Source organism: Salvia miltiorrhiza, chromosome 2 (assembly GCF_028751815.1).
Source record: "Salvia miltiorrhiza cultivar Shanhuang (shh) chromosome 2, IMPLAD_Smil_shh, whole genome shotgun sequence".
NCBI lineage: Eukaryota > Viridiplantae > Streptophyta > Magnoliopsida > Lamiales > Lamiaceae > Salvia > Salvia miltiorrhiza.
Window position 1 is genome coordinate 56,854,608 of NC_080388.1, and position 17,893 is coordinate 56,872,500.

At 38.4% G+C, this 17,893-nt stretch overlaps 3 long non-coding RNA genes across 4 annotated transcripts; 2 read left to right on the forward strand and 1 right to left on the reverse strand.

Moving 5' to 3' along the window:
* Window positions 1–1,859: 1,859 nt before the first annotated feature.
* Window positions 1,860–2,528, reverse strand: LOC131010533 (uncharacterized). Its single transcript, XR_009096590.1, has 2 exons — window positions 2,317–2,528; window positions 1,860–2,185 (listed from the first exon to the last, which is right to left on the reverse strand). It is a non-coding gene; the product is annotated as an uncharacterized LOC131010533 (long non-coding RNA).
* Window positions 2,020–2,669, forward strand: LOC131010532 (uncharacterized). 2 transcript variants are annotated; one of them, XR_009096589.1, is made up of 3 exons: window positions 2,020–2,143; window positions 2,225–2,308; window positions 2,533–2,669. It is a non-coding gene; the product is annotated as an uncharacterized LOC131010532 (long non-coding RNA). The 2 variants fall into 2 exon arrangements; XR_009096588.1 differs by having other exon boundaries at window positions 2,522–2,653.
* A 9,438-nt stretch (window positions 2,670–12,107) lies between these two features.
* Window positions 12,108–15,441, forward strand: LOC131010534 (uncharacterized). Its single transcript, XR_009096591.1, has 3 exons — window positions 12,108–12,850; window positions 14,702–14,761; window positions 15,278–15,441. It is a non-coding gene; the product is annotated as an uncharacterized LOC131010534 (long non-coding RNA).
* The last annotated feature ends 2,452 nt before the right edge of the window (window positions 15,442–17,893 follow it).

Here is a 17,893-nt window from a genome sequence, read left to right on the forward strand (position 1 = left end):
TAGTATATGTATCCAATTGGGAAATAGCCATATTTTTTACTAAGTAAAGAGAGTCCACTTATGTGGAATTCAGTTACGGGTACTTATGACGTACCTCTACTAATTGACAATGCCGCTTTATGTGTTTTAGCAGGACAAATTTCAGCTTCTATTGACCAACAGTCGTAACCTCGGGGGTGGACGTCTGGTCCTGTTGTTAATCGACAGGGTGTTGTGATCCTCTAGCGGGTTCTCTTCCGAATCTTGTGAAAGTGGAATAAATTAAAGGAGTCCAAAGGAAGTCATTCCAAAGACTCAGAATCACTTTACAGTTAATTTGTTGGTGGTAAGTGAGTCGCTCCAACCGCCTTTGAGACACTAGGCTCCTATTTCATAACAACAATAATTGAGTTTAATTAATAAATAAAATAGATTTTAACACAAATAAAATATGAAATATTTAACAATTATTTAACATATGAATACATGTTACATTTAAACAATTATTTAAATAACCGATCGGAAAATGTCATTAGTCGTGAAAATTAGGCATTTCACACCATTAGTCGTCGATGGTGGTTCGTTGCTAATGACGTGAGAAGCTTAATTTTGGACGACTAATTGTGTTTTTCAACTTCTCTATTTTATATTGATTTTGAATGGTAAGACATGATTGATAAAATAATTGAATTTAATCAAATATTTGAGATTTAATTGCATGATTTAGCTCGTGATGGATAATTTAGTTTGTACTCTAATAATTTAATTAAATTACTATTAATCACCCCCAAAATAATTTGATTATTTGATTTTAATCATCTTATAATTCTATTTCATACTATTAATCATATTTATCTCATTTTTTTTTTAATAAATTTACAATATTAAAGAATTTAAAAGGCCGTGTCACATGGGACTCAAACCTAAAATCTTTGGCTTTAGACATTAATTCCTTACTGCTTGATCAATACACGCACACTATGTTATTTAATCTCATTAATTAAACAACGCTCACTATATTTATTGTTGGGTAAATATCATGAAAACCTCTGAACTATACCCGTTTTATCAAAAATACCCTGAATGTATCGAAATGTTCTCTAAACCCCTAATCTATCAGATTTTTATCAAACATATCCCGCATTTATTTTCCGGCCACCGGAAACGTGACGTGGCTCGTCGAATGCCACAGTGTAATTTATATTTTATTATTTTTAATCCATGTCATTTTATATTCACTTTTTTTAATCCATGTCACTTAATAAATGAAAATACATCTGGAAATTAAAATTCACTTTACCATTGAATAAATTCACGGTAGTTCTAATAAAACCCATGCCCTAATTGAAGAAAATAAATCACGCTAACCTCTCTACCAGTAGATTGTTTCTCTCTGCCAATCTCTCAAGATATGCGCCGAGTTCGTGTGGCAGTCGAAGGCCAGTAGCTCCGACGGGTCGTTTCTCTCTGCCAATCTCTCCAGATATGCGCCGAGTTCGCGTGGCAGTCGAAGGCCAGTAGCTCCTGTAGTGACCCGCTCTTTTATATGTTTTAAATCCAGTAAAGCGTGTTTATTTTGTTCATCAGTGAATGAAAACGGTTATTATCCTGATATGAATTCAGCTTATGATCCTGAATTTATATTGTTAAAGCAGTCAATGATATTATTTCAGAGTTATAACTGACTTAGCAAAGTCACGTTATTTATTTAAGCGAGATGGAATTAGATTTTATTTTTACTCAGATCGTGAATTATTTCCGACTCAAGAAGTTAATTAAATCTGCGGATTTAATTTAGATATCAGAACAACGAACGAATTAAATCTACGGATTTAATTTAGATTCATTTTATAACTTATCGATTTTAGCGAAAAATCACATGTCGAAATACAAGATTTATTTAAATAAACAGTACCAAGCAGATACGAGCACGCGATCCATTTTACAGTTACAGAATCACCGAGACATAGAAAATACATCATTAATCCTACACTACATTATTATTATTATTTTTTTTATCTTCCACTACTTTGCTCCCCACTACTTTGCCTACCACTATATTTTGCCCACCACTATACTTTGCCAATCCTCTATTAATCATCATCTCCACCATCCTGCAATTATCGAAGAGCAGCCCCTGCCTGTTTCTGCCAAAGTTCCCAGGGTAAGCTTTCTTTAATGCTTCCACCTTCTTCCATGGTTTCACCTGCAGTTATTGAAGAAATAAATCTGTAAATTATTTCAGTCATTCACTCTCTGCCGAAAGTTCCAAGAGCTTTGGCACGTTGATTCACTAGCTCAACCACAATAGCCAACTACACATTTTAAGGTATTTACCTAGCCCCATATACTGTATTCCATCACACATTTTCTACATCCAAGCATGATAGACAAACAAAACCAATATGTGAGAATGAACATAGCAGCATGAAGAACCAGCAACATATAGCATTTAACAGATTTTGACCTTCACACCATAGCTTTACCATCTCACAACTGATAAACCATGTACATTAAGATACCTCAGAAAATTCATACGCAGTAGTTGTAAAGTGAGAGTAGGGAACTTAGCTTCTGAGAGGGAGGAGGACTGAACGGCTCCGAGGAGGAGGCGAGGCGACACCCTTCGCCGGAAATCGCACAGCAGCAGCCGACCTGAACCATGGTCGAGCAGGGGCTCGAGCGCACCAGCAGCGGACGCACGGCAACGGCGTTCTGCCCTTTTTGAAACCTAAGGCTCGACGTCGGAGAGGGATATCAAGATGGGAGTTGGACGGCGCCGCTCCCAGACGCCGACTGAGTCGCTGGATTCCAGACGGGCGTGACAGCAGCGGCGATGATTCCCAGAGTGGGACTCGACTGAGATCTGCGTGAGGAAGAAAGAAGGAGGAGCCGATCGATATTGAAGAAGGGCCGGCGGCGGCGCTCCTCCAGCGAGCCACTAACCACCGGACGAGCTGCAGCAGCTCCAGGCCACGACTCCGGCGAAACAGCAGCGGCAGTTGGCGGCGACTTCGGACGAGCTAACGACGACGGCGTTCCTCCAGCAGGCATTTTGACCGCCGATCTCAGACAGCAGCGGCAACAGCAACATCTGTCGCCGGCGGTTGCGCTGAATCCTTCGCCGGTCTCAGGCGGCAGCGGCAGATGGCGTGAGAGAATGATGTGCGTCTGTGTGTGTGCGTTTCTTTGAAGAGAGAGAGAGATCTGAAATTGTGAGGAGAGAGAGACCGATAGTGAGAGAGATAGAGATGGGCTTTGATTTTGTTTTGTTTTGTTTTGTATGGGCTTTCTTTTAATTGATTTTGGGCTCCTATATAATTGTTTTTGGGCTGAATTATTTTAAAAGGTTGGGCTTTAATTATTCTATAAGAATTGGGCTGAGATATTATTATTAATAGACTTCTATTTCCAAATTCCATATGTATATTGTTGGGCCGGTTATTGTTTCATTTGGGCCGATTTTAATAAAGTAGAATGGGTTGGACGATTATTTCAGTTGGGCCTTATTTATTTAATTGCAGTTGGGCCTTGCATACTTGATTTAAACTTAGCCCAACTGTTCATTATTTATTTCTTTGGGCCAGTTTATTTAGATTAAAGCCCAACTGTATTTTATTTTAAGTGAACTGTTAAATTATCTTAGCTGGACCTTGATTGATTTATTTATTTGAGCCCAACTAATCAATTATGTATTCATTGGGCCAAAGATTTATTTAATTACTTGAGCCAATGAATTACTTCAATTGGGCCTCTTATAATAATTATTCAAGCCCACTTTTACTTAATTAATTATTAGGCTGCCTTATGTTGAGCCTTTTAATTATTTAATCTTATAACATTACTTGTTCCTATTTATTAAGCCCGATTAATTATGAGGTTATAAAGCGAATAAGTTGAAGTATTTATTTATTTTCTATTGACTACGAGGAATGGGGTTTATTTAATTGACGGATTAGAACACCCTAAAAGAACGGATTAATTTTTATTAATTATCCGGCTTCATGAGACGAGACTTAGCTTTTGTTTAAATCCGATAGCCTGGATTAACAATAGAAATTCCCTAATTATTATTTCAGAATAATAATTCATGCATAAGAATCATGCATCATTAATTCTGTATTCTCAATAATTGAGGATTTTACTCGAGCAGTATCTTACTTATATTCTCGTAATAAAGGTCAAGCACGAGATTAATAATCAGTTAAGGAGCTACTGTACCACAGAAAGTTTCTAACAGGTGGGTTTACTTTCATATATATCAAATGAGTTTAATGTAATGTTTGAACAATTATTTCATTGAAAAATCATTGAACTGAAAATTATTTCAACTGTTGTCTTGCCATAAATGTTTCAATGTTTGGTATGATATCTATCTGATGTGGCTTTGCCAGTTATTATGCAATCGAATTCGGGTCCTGAGCAGTTGATAGCTATCCTGCCAGGGCTAGTGTACACCAGTGACCGTGAGTCATCTAGCGGGTTGGCCGGTCAAGTGACCGTGAGAGGTGGCCACCTCTCCGGCACACAGTTCCAGATATGATAGATTACAAGAGAACTTAGACTGATCAGTCGAACTTTAAGAATCACAAATGAATTTAGTAAGCTTGGGCCTTTTTAGCGAAAAACTCCCTTGCTGTACTGTTTATAATGGCATGACAATTTACAGTTTTGAAGCATGTATTTTTATACCTAGGCATACGTGCCCACTGAGTACTTTTGTACTCAAGCCCTGCATATATTTCTAAATGTGCAGGTTGAGCAGCTGCCGATGGTGATGAAGTGACGAGCGGGATTCTTTTGTCTTATTATGTATTAATGAACTCTAGGGTTACATGTCTTCATACATGTAATCAGAACCTTATTCCGCTGCGTACTCAGAAGTTTTATGTTTATTTGGCTAAGTCAGAGATATCTGAACTTATTAGTTATTTGAGTCTATACGACTAAACTTCTGTTATATTATAAATATTCCTTTTGTTAAATGATGAAATGTGATCCTTTCTTGTTTGATTAATCCCCTTTCTACCCCGCTTCTAATCTCCCTCCATTAGTCACGGTTTCCCCGGCTTAATTATCCTTAATTAGGTCTGGTCGTGACAGAGTGGTATCAGAGCAGGTCATTTGCTCTGAACCCTAGAGTTAGCCCATTTTTCTAGTATGATCACTAGTATATATGAGTCAGTCAGCCAAAGCTCATCACTTCATCACATCATCATGCTCAGCAAGAAAGAAGGTGGTAATGATTTTAAAACATTGAGAAGTTCACGTTTTATATGAATGTACTGATGCTTACATTCAAGTTTTATGCTTTATTGATTGATTAGATATCTCAATGAACTTAGATGCGTTAAGAATGCATGATCACTGTTACGAGAAGAACAATAGAAGCTAGAAACTCAGTTATATTTCACTATAGCCATGGTGAAGAGCTAAGAAAGAAAAAGAGAATCCCATGAAAGCAGTGCAAGCGGAGTGCCACGCACGAATCACTGAAGCAGGCATAGTTGTTCATTCAGGTTGTTCACGAGTGACAGAACACCGAATCGACTATTGCCTTATTTGATGATAGATCACGTGAGTCATTGCTCGTAGCGACGAGTGTGACTTATGTAATCAGCTAGCTATCGCATAATGAGCTAAGACTCATTACTAACTCTCGACTATCACCAGTTATGGCATGAAGAGAACCTTCATGATTTATGTTTGAACTTTAGAGTCGGACTCATATGCAGTTATAACACTTTGTGTATGATGTTATAGCATCGCGATTAGAACTGCCAGCTTACAGTTTCAGATATTCAGAACCTTTATGATTACAATTACCTATTATATTACACGTGAGCATGATTTAGAATCCCTAATGATTACGATCACCTGCTACAAATCGAAAGGAGGATAGGTGCCATGGGTAACTAGAAGTTACCAACCATTATGATTGACTAGAAAAATATATACAAGTGCGTAAGACGGAAGGAGTTCCTGAAAATGGTTTGGAGTTTAACAAGAGCTAGAAATATCGACAATGGTTCGATGTTAAAGTTAAGAGATTGAGATTATGATGAGAGACTAAGCAGGTTAAGTATGCATACCTTAGTCGATCAGAGACATTCCCCAGTTAGAACATTTTAGACCAAACATTCAGTTTAGTAGCCAGAATGCAAGCATTGACTAAGGTCATTCTATGACTTAGCATTACACATGGAGACACATACCCTATAAAGGTGCTCAGATGAGCAAAAGCTATTTCCTTATTGAATGCGTGATGATTCAAAAGGTCTTTTACAATAACACGGAAGAGTGCTTCAAATTATATGGTTGCATTTCAAGCGCTATGTGAAAGAACACTAAGTACTAGAAGTACTACATTAAGATCATATAGAGGAACATTGTTGAGTAAGGTAGAGCCTACCTTATTTCCCTATAGAAGATGTTTAAGGATTGCATTAAACTAGGAGCTAGACTCCAAGTTTGAGAAGCTCTAGAATATTCTCAAGGACATGTTCAAGATAGTAAGAAGAAAGTGTGATTTTAGACCAAATATACCTTTTGCAGCCAAGGAACAAGAGTTGCCAAGTTCGGAAAAGTATTTCCGAATGACTGAGAAGTAGTTGTGTCGGACCTGGCCAGTCCACATGGCCAAAATCTCAGTAGTCGTCATATATGGGTCTTTAAACCTATATATTTTAAACCTTCATCTGAAAAGCCAAACGGGTTCAGACTATTAGGTCATTTCGTTTCGACCTTTCAGTCAATTCATTTCTACCCTATGGTTATTCATTTTCAATTATTTGGCAAATTATTGAAACACTTTGCCTAATTGCCATTTGTGATTTGAATCATTGCGATATACTAGCTATTGGTAGATTTTCTGTGACCCAAGGACAAGCAGATACTCATCAGATTAAATCAGTCAAACACGTATGCTTCAATCCAAGGGTCAAGCACGTAATGCATACAGACATTCTCTTGTGCATTTAGTAGGACGTTATTTGTGTATTTCAAAAACGATAATCATTTCGATGCTTTTGTATGCCCCTATGTTGGCTTAGTTATTTTGATAAGTATTAGTACGAAAATGCTGGTTCATAGGGCATTTCGGAACTGAGCTCTTTCATGATGACCTTGCTAGATAGCTAGTTCATCGTGTATAATGCTTGGATAGATCACCAGATCTATATTCAATTGTTGATGAAATAGTCCTCATTGATACTAATTTCCCATGTCTATGTAGCGACCCTATCAGTCTTTTGCGGCAAGTTACTTCCGCTATGTTATTTATATACTTTCATGAGGAAAAGTATGAGCGAGATTTGAGAATCAAGAAAACAATTTACAGAATCGATGATATGCATCTGTGTATTACATTGGTGACTATATGTCGACTCATCGGAATGCCAACAAAGCAAAGGCGTCCGAGAGAAGTTGGATAGAACAATAGTATGCCTTGTGATGTTGCATTAACAACTTGTGTTTTGACCTAATAGAATGCCGTCAAAATGAGGACGACCAAGAGGAGGGGGCAGGATTCCCCGAAATGAAAGAAGAGACCCAAAACCAGGGCCAGAACCAGAACCAGAAATAGTTCAACCACCTGTTCAGCCAGAACGACGGATTGAAGAATTATTCTTGCGACAGAACCCACCTACCTTCAACGGGACAGGAGACCCGACAGAAGCTGAAACTTGGGTTCGCGCTATTGAGCGCATTTTCAACTTCCTGCGTTGCACCGACCAAGAGCGCCTGACTTGTATGTCCTTTCAGTTGACTGGGTCAGCTGATTTCTGGTGGGAAGCACGAATGAAAACGATGACAGCAGAGCAGTTAGAAAACCTGACTTGGGAACAATTCAAAGCCGGTATATATGACAAGTATATACCCAGGAGCTACCGCAAGAAGAAGGAAGCTGAATTTTACAATCTAAAACAAGGGAAGATGTCGGTAACTCAATACGACAGGATGTTCTGCGATATGTCTAGATATGCGCCGGAACAAGTTGACACAGATGAAAAGATGGCTGAAAAGTTTTGTGCCGGTCTGAGGCACGAAATTAGGATGGCTTTGGCAAGCCACGGAGGATTGTCTTACACTGAGTCGCTCAGCCGAGCGTTAGACATTGAGGCAGCCATGCCAAGAGAAAGACTTGCAATTGTACCTGCGCCAGCACCTCCACATGATCAAAGTTATAATCAGAATTTCAAAGGAAAGAGGAGATGGGACAACAGTAACCCGAACCAAGGCGAGAAGAGGCCATGGCAGGGACGGGTCTTCCAGTCACAGGGCTATGGAGGCCAGAGTGCACCGAAACAGATGGGAAATAACCAACAGAGAGCCCCACATTGCCCCAAATGTAACAAAAATCATGTGGGAATCTGTAAGGCCGGCAGTGATAGTTGCTATATCTGTAACCAGAAGGGGCACTATGCAAACCGGTGCCCGAATAAGCAACATGGAACGGGTTCAAGACCAAACCCACCTATCCAGGCTCCGCATCTGCGAGCAATCCAAGCTTTGCCCCAACCATACCCAAGGCAGCAACCACAGTAACAGCAGCGACAACAGAAATAACATGAAAAGCCTCGTCATGCTAGAGCCTATGCTATGAGGCAGAAGTAGCCCGAGAACAACCAGGGAAACTTGGCAGGTATGGGCATGCTACTCAATACTCCTGTTGTAGTTCTATTTGATACGGGCGCATCGCATACTTTCATTTCAAGTACATGTGTCGACACCTTAAAACTTAAAATGGAAAGAGCTGATCAGGAGTTGAGTATATCATCACCTATAGGAGGGATGACGACAGTAGATCATGTGTGCTTGAACCTAGAACTGAACATAGGGTCACTCAAGATTGTAGTGAACAACTCGTATGTTATACCGATGGGAGATGTGGACATAATCCTAGGAATGGACTGGCTAGCCGAGAACTATGCCACCATCATTTGTAACGAAAGACGGATATCGTTTCGACCCCCAGGAAGGGAGCCGTCACATTTCCACGGAATTAGTATGGGAAGAAGAAAGATGATCATCTCCGCCCTGCAAGCAACGAAAATGATGAAGAAGGGATACTCAGCTTACCTCGTATACTTGCACGGAGAACTGGGTACTGAAAAGAGTATAGAAGATGTAGCAATTGTACGGGACTTTTCAGATGTATTTCCAGAGATTCTGCCAGGGCCACCACCGGACAGACCAATTGAGTTTACCATTGATTTGGAGCCCGGGGCAGCTCTCATTTCGAAGGCACCATACCGAATGGCTCCTAAAGAGTTGGAAGAACTCAAGATACAACTGCAAGAACTTTTAGAACTTGGATTCATTAGGCCAAGTGTATCACCTTGGGGTGCACCCGTACTTTTTGTGAAGAAAAAGGATGGCACATTGCGAATGTGTATAGACTATAGAGAACTGAACAAAGTGACACTGAAGAACAAATATCCTTTACCAAGGATAGATGACCTCTTCGACCAGCTCAAGGGAGCAAGCGTGTTGTCGAAGATTGATTTGCGATCTGGTTATCACCAGCTGAAGATTCGACCAGAAGACGTACCTAAGACGGAATTTCGAACTAGGTATGGCCACTACGAATTTGTAGTTGTGCCATTCGGGCTAACCAATGCGCCAGCTGTGTTCATGGACCTCATGAATCGAGTGTTTCATCCGTACTCAGACAAATTTGTCTTGGTGTTTATAGATGACATCCTGATCTACTCGAAGAACGAGAAAGACCATGAGGAACATCTGAGAATTGTCCTAGAAACGTTGAGGACGGAGCGCCTTTATGCCAAATTCAGCAAGTGTGAGTTTTGGCTCAGCGAAGTCACGTTTTTAGGACATATTGTATCATCAGAAGGGATTAAAGTGGACCCTGAAAAAGTGCAAGCGGTGCGTGAATGGAGATCGCCTACTAACCCTAATGAGATAAGAAGTTTCTTAGGATTGGCAGGTTACTATCGGAGGTTTATGGAAGGATTTTCCAAAATTGCAAGGCCAATGACGCAACTACTCAGGAAGGGAATAAAATTTTCTTGGACAGAGGAGTGCGAGAAGAGCTTCCAAGAACTCAAGGAAAAGTTGACTACGGCACCAGTGTTAGCCGTCCCAACAGCTGATAAGGAATACGTGATCTACACAGACGAGTCCAAAAATGGACTTGGTTGCGTGCTGATGCAAGAAGGAAGAGTGATAGCATATGCGTCACGATAGCTTAGGCCACATGAACTGAATTACCCGACTCATGATCTGGAGTTAGCTGCAGTGGTGCATGCGCTGAAGATTTGGAGACACCACCTATATGGAGTTAGGTGTGAAATATTCACAGACCACAAAAGTCTGAAATACTTTTTCAAGCAAAAGGACCTTAATATGAGACAAAGGAGATGGCTCGAACTAGTGAAAGATTATGACTGTGGTATTAACTACCACCCAGGCAAGGCCAACGTAGTGGCTGATGCATTGAGTCGTAAGACTCAATCTAAATTGGGAGCTCTCATCACTCGAGAGACGGTGCTCATAAGGAAATTTAGCAAAATGAGCATAGAAGTGGTTAAACCACCAGGGACGATAGCAAGCGTTGTGGCAACGGTACCTAACTTGAGGAAGACGATCGTAGAAGCACAAAGAAAAGACGGGAAGATGGAGAAACTACGGGAAACAGTAAGGAAAGGAGGCGTCAAGAATTATCAAGAAGCATCAGATAATGCTATCCTCTTTGAGGGAAGGATATGCATCCCCCACGATGATGAGCTTAAGGATAAAATCATGAGTGAGGCTCACGATACCCTTATACTGCCCACCCAGGGAGTACTAAGATGTATCAGGACCTAAAGAAACACTTTTGGTGGGAAGGCATGAAGAGAGACATAGCGTCATTTGTGGAGAAATGTCTGGCATGCCAACAGGTGAAGGCCTTACACCAGAGGCTATATGGAAAACTACAACCGTTGGAAATTCCAGAATGGAAGTGGGAGCACATCGCAATGGATTTTGTGACCAGTTTGCCCAAAACAAAGAAAGGAAACACTGCCATTTGGGTAATAGTGGATCGACTTACAAAATGTGCTCATTTTATACCAATACCGATCACACACGGGTCAGACAAGCTAGCTCAGTTGTATGTTTGAGAGATTGTACGCTTACACGGTGTACCCGTGTCAATCACATCAGATCGAGACTCGAAGTTCACATCTAGATTTTGGATGAGCTTACAGAAGGAGTTAGGCACGAGGCTAAATTTCAGCACCGCCTTCCACCCGCAGACAGATGGGCAGTCTGAAAGGACAATTCAGACCCTCGAAGATATGTTGAGAACAGTGGTGTTAGACAGGGGTGGAAGTTGGGAAGCAGTGCTGCCGTTGATTGAATTTGCCTATAATAACAGTTACCAGGCAACTATCAATATGGCACCATATGAGGCATTATATAGAAGAAAATGTAGATCACCGCTTTATTGGGATGAAGTGGGTGAGAGAAAAGTTTTAGGACCAGACATGGTCAATGAGATGGTTGAGATAGTCCGCCAGATCAGAGGACGAATAAAGGAGGCACAAGATAGACAGAAATCATATGCTGATGCACGTCGAACTGAGTTACATTTTGAAATAGGAGACAAGGTCTTCCTAAAAGTATCTCCTACCAAGGGGATAACTAGGTTTGGTGTCAAGGGAAAACTTAGGCCCCGATTCGTAGGACCTTATGAGATTTTGGAGAGAATAGGCCCAGTAGCCTATAGGTTGGCGTTACCGCCAAGTTTTGGAAACGTTCACAATGTTTTCCACGTATCACAACTCAGAAAATACGTTTTCGATCCAAAGCACATAATCCACCAAGAAGAGATGATCCTTTGTCCAGACTTGAGCTATGAAGAGAGACCAGAGGTCATTCTAGATCGAAAAGTACAACAACTCAGGAATAAGGCAATCACATCAGTGAAAGTCTTATGGAGACACCACGGACAAGAGGAAGCCACGTGGGAGCTTGAAGACAAAATGAAGAGAAATACCCCGAACTGTTTTAGAAGAAATATATAAATTTCGGGACGAAATTTTTGTTAAGAGGGGTAGTATGTAGTGACCCGCTCTTTTATATGTTTTAAATCCAGTAAAGCGTGTTTATTTTGTTCATCAGTGAATGAAAACGGTTATTATCCTGATATGAATTCAGCTTATGATCCTGAATTTATATTGTTAAAGCAGTCAATGATATTATTTCAGAGTTATAACTGACTTAGCAAAGTCACGTTATTTATTTAAGCGAGATGGAATTAGATTTTATTTTTACTCAGATCGTGAATTATTTCCGACTCAAGAAGTTAATTAAATCTGCGGATTTAATTTAGATATCAGAACAACGAACGAATTAAATCTACGGATTTAATTTAGATTCATTTTATAACTTATCGATTTTAGCGAAAAATCACATGTCGAAATACAAGATTTATTTAAATAAACAGTACCAAGCAGATACGAGCACGCGATCCATTTTACAGTTACAGAATCACCGAGACATAGAAAATACATCATTAATCCTACACTACATTATTATTATTATTTTTTTTATCTTCCACTACTTTGCTCCCCACTACTTTGCCTACCACTATATTTTGCCCACCACTATACTTTGCCAATCCTCTATTAATCATCATCTCCACCATCCTGCAATTATCGAAGAGCAGCCCCTGCCTGTTTCTGCCAAAGTTCCCAGGGTAAGCTTTCTTTAATGCTTCCACCTTCTTCCATGGTTTCACCTGCAGTTATTGAAGAAACAAATCTGTAAATTATTTCAGTCATTCACTCTCTGCCGAAAGTTCCAAGAGCTTTGGCACGTTGATTCACTAGCTCAACCACAATAGCCAACTACACATTTTAAGGTATTTACCTAGCCCCATATACTGTATTCCATCACACATTTTCTACATCCAAGCATGATAGACAAACAAAACCAATATGTGAGAATGAACATAGCAGCATGAAGAACCAGCAACATATAGCATTTAACAGATTTTGACCTTCACACCATAGCTTTACCATCTCACAACTGATAAACCATGTACATTAAGATACCTCAGAAAATTCATACGCAGTAGTTGTAAAGTGAGAGTAGGGAACTTAGCTTCTGAGAGGGAGGAGGACTGAACGGCTCCGAGGAGGAGGCGAGGCGACACCCTTCGCCGGAAATCGCACAGCAGCAGCCGACCTGAACCATGGTCGAGCAGGGGCTCGAGCGCACCAGCAGCGGACGCACGGCAACGGCGTTCTGCCCTTTTTGAAACCTAAGGCTCGACGTCGGAGAGGGATATCAAGATGGGAGTTGGACGGCGCCGCTCCCAGACGCCGACTGAGTCGCTGGATTCCAGACGGGCGTGACAGCAGCGGCGATGATTCCCAGAGTGGGACTCGACTGAGATCTGCGTGAGGAAGAAAGAAGGAGGAGCCGATCGATATTGAAGAAGGGCCGGCGGCGGCGCTCCTCCAGCGAGCCACTAACCACCGGACGAGCTGCAGCAGCTCCAGGCCACGACTCCGGCGAAACAGCAGCGGCAGTTGGCGGCGACTTCGGACGAGCTAACGACGACGGCGTTCCTCCAGCAGGCGTTTTGATCGCCGATCTCAGACAGCAGCGGCAACAGCAACATCTGTCGCCGGCGGTTGCGCTGAATCCTTCGCCGGTCTCAGGCGGCAGCGGCAGATGGCGTGAGAGAATGATGTGCGTCTGTGTGTGTGCGTTTCTTTGAAGAGAGAGAGAGATCTGAAATTGTGAGGAGAGAGAGACCGATAGTGAGAGAGATAGAGATGGGCTTTGATTTTGTTTTGTTTTGTTTTGTATGGGCTTTCTTTTAATTGATTTTGGGCTCCTATATAATTGTTTTTGGGCTGAATTATTTTAAAAGGTTGGGCTTTAATTATTCTATAAGAATTGGGTTGAGATATTATTATTAATAGACTTCTATTTCCAAATTCCATATGTATATTGTTGGGCCGGTTATTGTTTCATTTGGGCCGATTTTAATAAAGTAGAATGGGTTGGACGATTATTTCAGTTGGGCCTTATTTATTTAATTGCAGTTGGGCCTTGCATACTTGATTTAAACTTAGCCCAACTGTTCATTATTTATTTCTTTGGGCCAGTTTATTTAGATTAAAGCCCAACTGTATTTTATTTTAAGTGAACTGTTAAATTATCTTAGCTGGACCTTGATTGATTTATTTATTTGAGCCCAACTAATCAATTATGTATTCATTGGGCCAAAGATTTATTTAATTACTTGAGCCAATGAATTACTTCAATTGGGCCTCTTATAATAATTATTCAAGCCCACTTTTACTTAATTAATTATTAGGCTGCCTTATGTTGAGCCTTTTAATTATTTAATCTTATAACATTACTTGTTCCTATTTATTAAGCCCGATTAATTATGAGGTTATAAAGCGAATAAGTTGAAGTATTTATTTATTTTCTATTGACTACGAGGAATGGGGTTTATTTAATTGACGGATTAGAACACCCTAAAAGAACGGATTAATTTTTATTAATTATCCGGCTTCATGAGACGAGACTTAGCTTTTGTTTAAATCCGATAGCCTGGATTAACAATAGAAATTCCCTAATTATTATTTCAGAATAATAATTCATGCATAAGAATCATGCATCATTAATTCTGTATTCTCAATAATTGAGGATTTTACTCGAGCAGTATCTTACTTATATTCTCGTAATAAAGGTCAAGCACGAGATTAATAATCAGTTAAGGAGCTACTGTACCACAGAAAGTTTCTAACAGGTGGGTTTACTTTCATATATATCAAATGAGTTTAATGTAATGTTTGAACAATTATTTCATTGAAAAATCATTGAACTGAAAATTATTTCAACTGTTGTCTTGCCATAAATGTTTCAATGTTTGGTATGATATCTATCTGATGTGGCTTTGCCAGTTATTATGCAATCGAATTCGGGTCCTGAGTAGTTGATAGCTATCCTGCCAGGGCTAGTGTACACCAGTGACCGTGAGTCATCTAGCGGGTTGGCCGGTCAAGTGACCGTGAGAGGTGGCCACCTCTCCGGCACACAGTTCCAGATATGATAGATTACAAGAGAACTTAGACTGATCAGTCGAACTTTAAGAATCACAAATGAATTTAGTAAGCTTGGGCCTTTTTAGCGAAAAACTCCCTTGCTGTACTGTTTATAATGGCATGACAATTTACAGTTTTGAAGCATGTATTTTTATACCTAGGCATACGTGCCCACTGAGTACTTTTGTACTCAAGCCCTGCATATATTTCTAAATGTGCAGGTTGAGCAGCTGCCGATGGTGATGAAGTGACGAGCGGGATTCTTTTGTCTTATTATGTATTAATGAACTCTAGGGTTACATGTCTTCATACATGTAATCAGAACCTTATTCCGCTGCGTACTCAGAAGTTTTATGTTTATTTGGCTAAGTCAGAGATATCTGAACTTATTAGTTATTTGAGTCTATACGACTAAACTTCTGTTATATTATAAATATTCCTTTTGTTAAATGATGAAATGTGATCCTTTCTTGTTTGATTAATCCCCTTTCTACCCCGCTTCTAATCTCCCTCCATTAGTCACGGTTTCCCCGGCTTAATTATCCTTAATTAGGTCTGGTCGTGACAGCTCCGGCGGGGGAAAGGGGAAGTGGGGGGGGGGGGGCAGCGGTTCTGACAAAATATGAAGAAGAACCGAATGATGATGATGGTTGTGTTGTTTAGTGTAAAATTGATTTACGCAGAGGGAGAGTTCCTTTTTTTATTGTAGTTTGACTCTTGATTATCAATACAATTCCTCTTGTTTTGGAACGTAATTCCTCTTTGTTTTGATAATCGAATTCTTATTTTTGTATGGTTATGTTTCTGATCCCAAGTATGAGTGAAATAGTTGATGAAGTAAAAGGGAATTTGCACTTTATCAAATGTGGAGTCTTATTAAAATCGCCAGGATGTTTCACAATTAGGGTTTATTAAAATAGATTATTCTTAATTCCAAGTTAATAAAAGTGGATTTTAATTTCCAGATGTATTTTCATTTATTAAGTGACATGGATTAAAAAAAATGAATATAAAATGACATGGATTAAAAAAAATAAAATATAAATTACACTGTGGCATCCAGCGAGCCACGTCACATTTCCGGTGGCCGGAAAATAAATGCGGGATATATTTGATAAAAATCTCATAGATTAGGGGTTTAGAGAACATTTCGATACGTTCAGGGTATTTTTGATAAAACGGGTATAGTTCAGGGGTTTTCATGATATTTACCCTTTATTGTTTGGTGGAATGGATATACTTATAATAATACCATTAATCGAGAACATTCTAGTATGCAATTAATCCATAAAAAACAGTTACAATTATGTTATTCTCCACAACTAATATTTGTCACGTTTGATATACAGAATGTACAACTATCGACATCGCATTTGTACTAGCTAGAAAGTAATTACCCATTCTGTAAAATTTCAAAATGAGGTTCGTGTATAAATACACACATACATTCAGAAGTCATTAATTCTGTTGATATAGAGTTGAAAACGACTCTGATGTTAACTAATCAAGAGATGATGGGTCGTCGCTCCACGTAGTAATATTTATCAATCATCTTCTCCAATTTAATCTTTTAATAAAAAAATTACTATTTTTCTTTTTTTCATATGTACAACCTATAAATTTTATAATGTTAATACTTTATTAATAATTCACTCCAATCTAAATATTTTTTTCATTTTCTATTATTTATTCATATTTTTTAATTATAAAATATCAAGTGTCATTTTTTACTTTGATTATAAAAATTTATTTAACGGTTGGTCTGTATTCTGTAAACACAATCGGTCATCATCATCACAATATTTTATCCTTTTATTTTTTTGTTCAAAAAAACTTTTATCTTATTCTCACAACCCAATTATAAGGTTGTGAATAAACATGGTCTTTTTTTTTTTTACTTTGGGGGAGGGAAAGCGGTGAGGTTTGAACCCTGAACCTCATTGTTGGCAAACAGGAGTTCGCACCGTTTGATGTCCCGTTGGAGACTGAATAAACATGGTCTTAAGTTCAAACTTAGGTCACGAGTTTCTCTTTCATAGCTTATTAATTTTTAAGGTCTAATAGTAAAAAAAATAGAATTTTTGAAAGTGTTTAGCATTTTTCACAATCTATATTAATACTAGTACGCTCTCATCTGCGATGCACGAGCAACAATATATTTATTAATTTTTAAAATTTTAAATTATGTAAAAATATCAAAATATCATTATTTATGGATTAGATTAATTGGTAAAAAAATATGTTAATTTAAATATTAGTATTTGATTTAAAATAGTATATAATAATAATATTATCAACTTAATGATTTATTAATGAGTATTGTATAATAATAATTAAATTTATAGATTGTAAAGTAAATAATTTAAGTCAGTCTCATTTTGAGCAAATAACACTAATGACTAAACCATCAATATAACAAAATTAATAGTCGTCATTTAATGTAATAATTTTGAGCTCTTAAAAATTAAAATTGTATTATTATTAAAAGTTCATATTTAATTAGTTTAAATTAATTAAAAAATATGAATAATATAAAAAGAAAATATAACAATAAATATATTTAAATATTATTTGTTGTTATATTTTCCTTTTATACAATATAAAAGAAAAAAATCCCACCTTTTAGTTTGGTGCGGTTTGACATCAATTTAAATCAAATCAAATCATAAAGTGTGGCTTGATAAATTTTTAAGGGGTTAATAGTGATTTGTGTCCTCAACTTTGAGTATTTTTAATAAAATATCTTAAATTTTCATTTTTTAAAAAAAAATACCCCAAACTTTAAGTATTTTTTATGAAATGTTTCATTATACAAAATTCGTTAACAAAAAGATGAT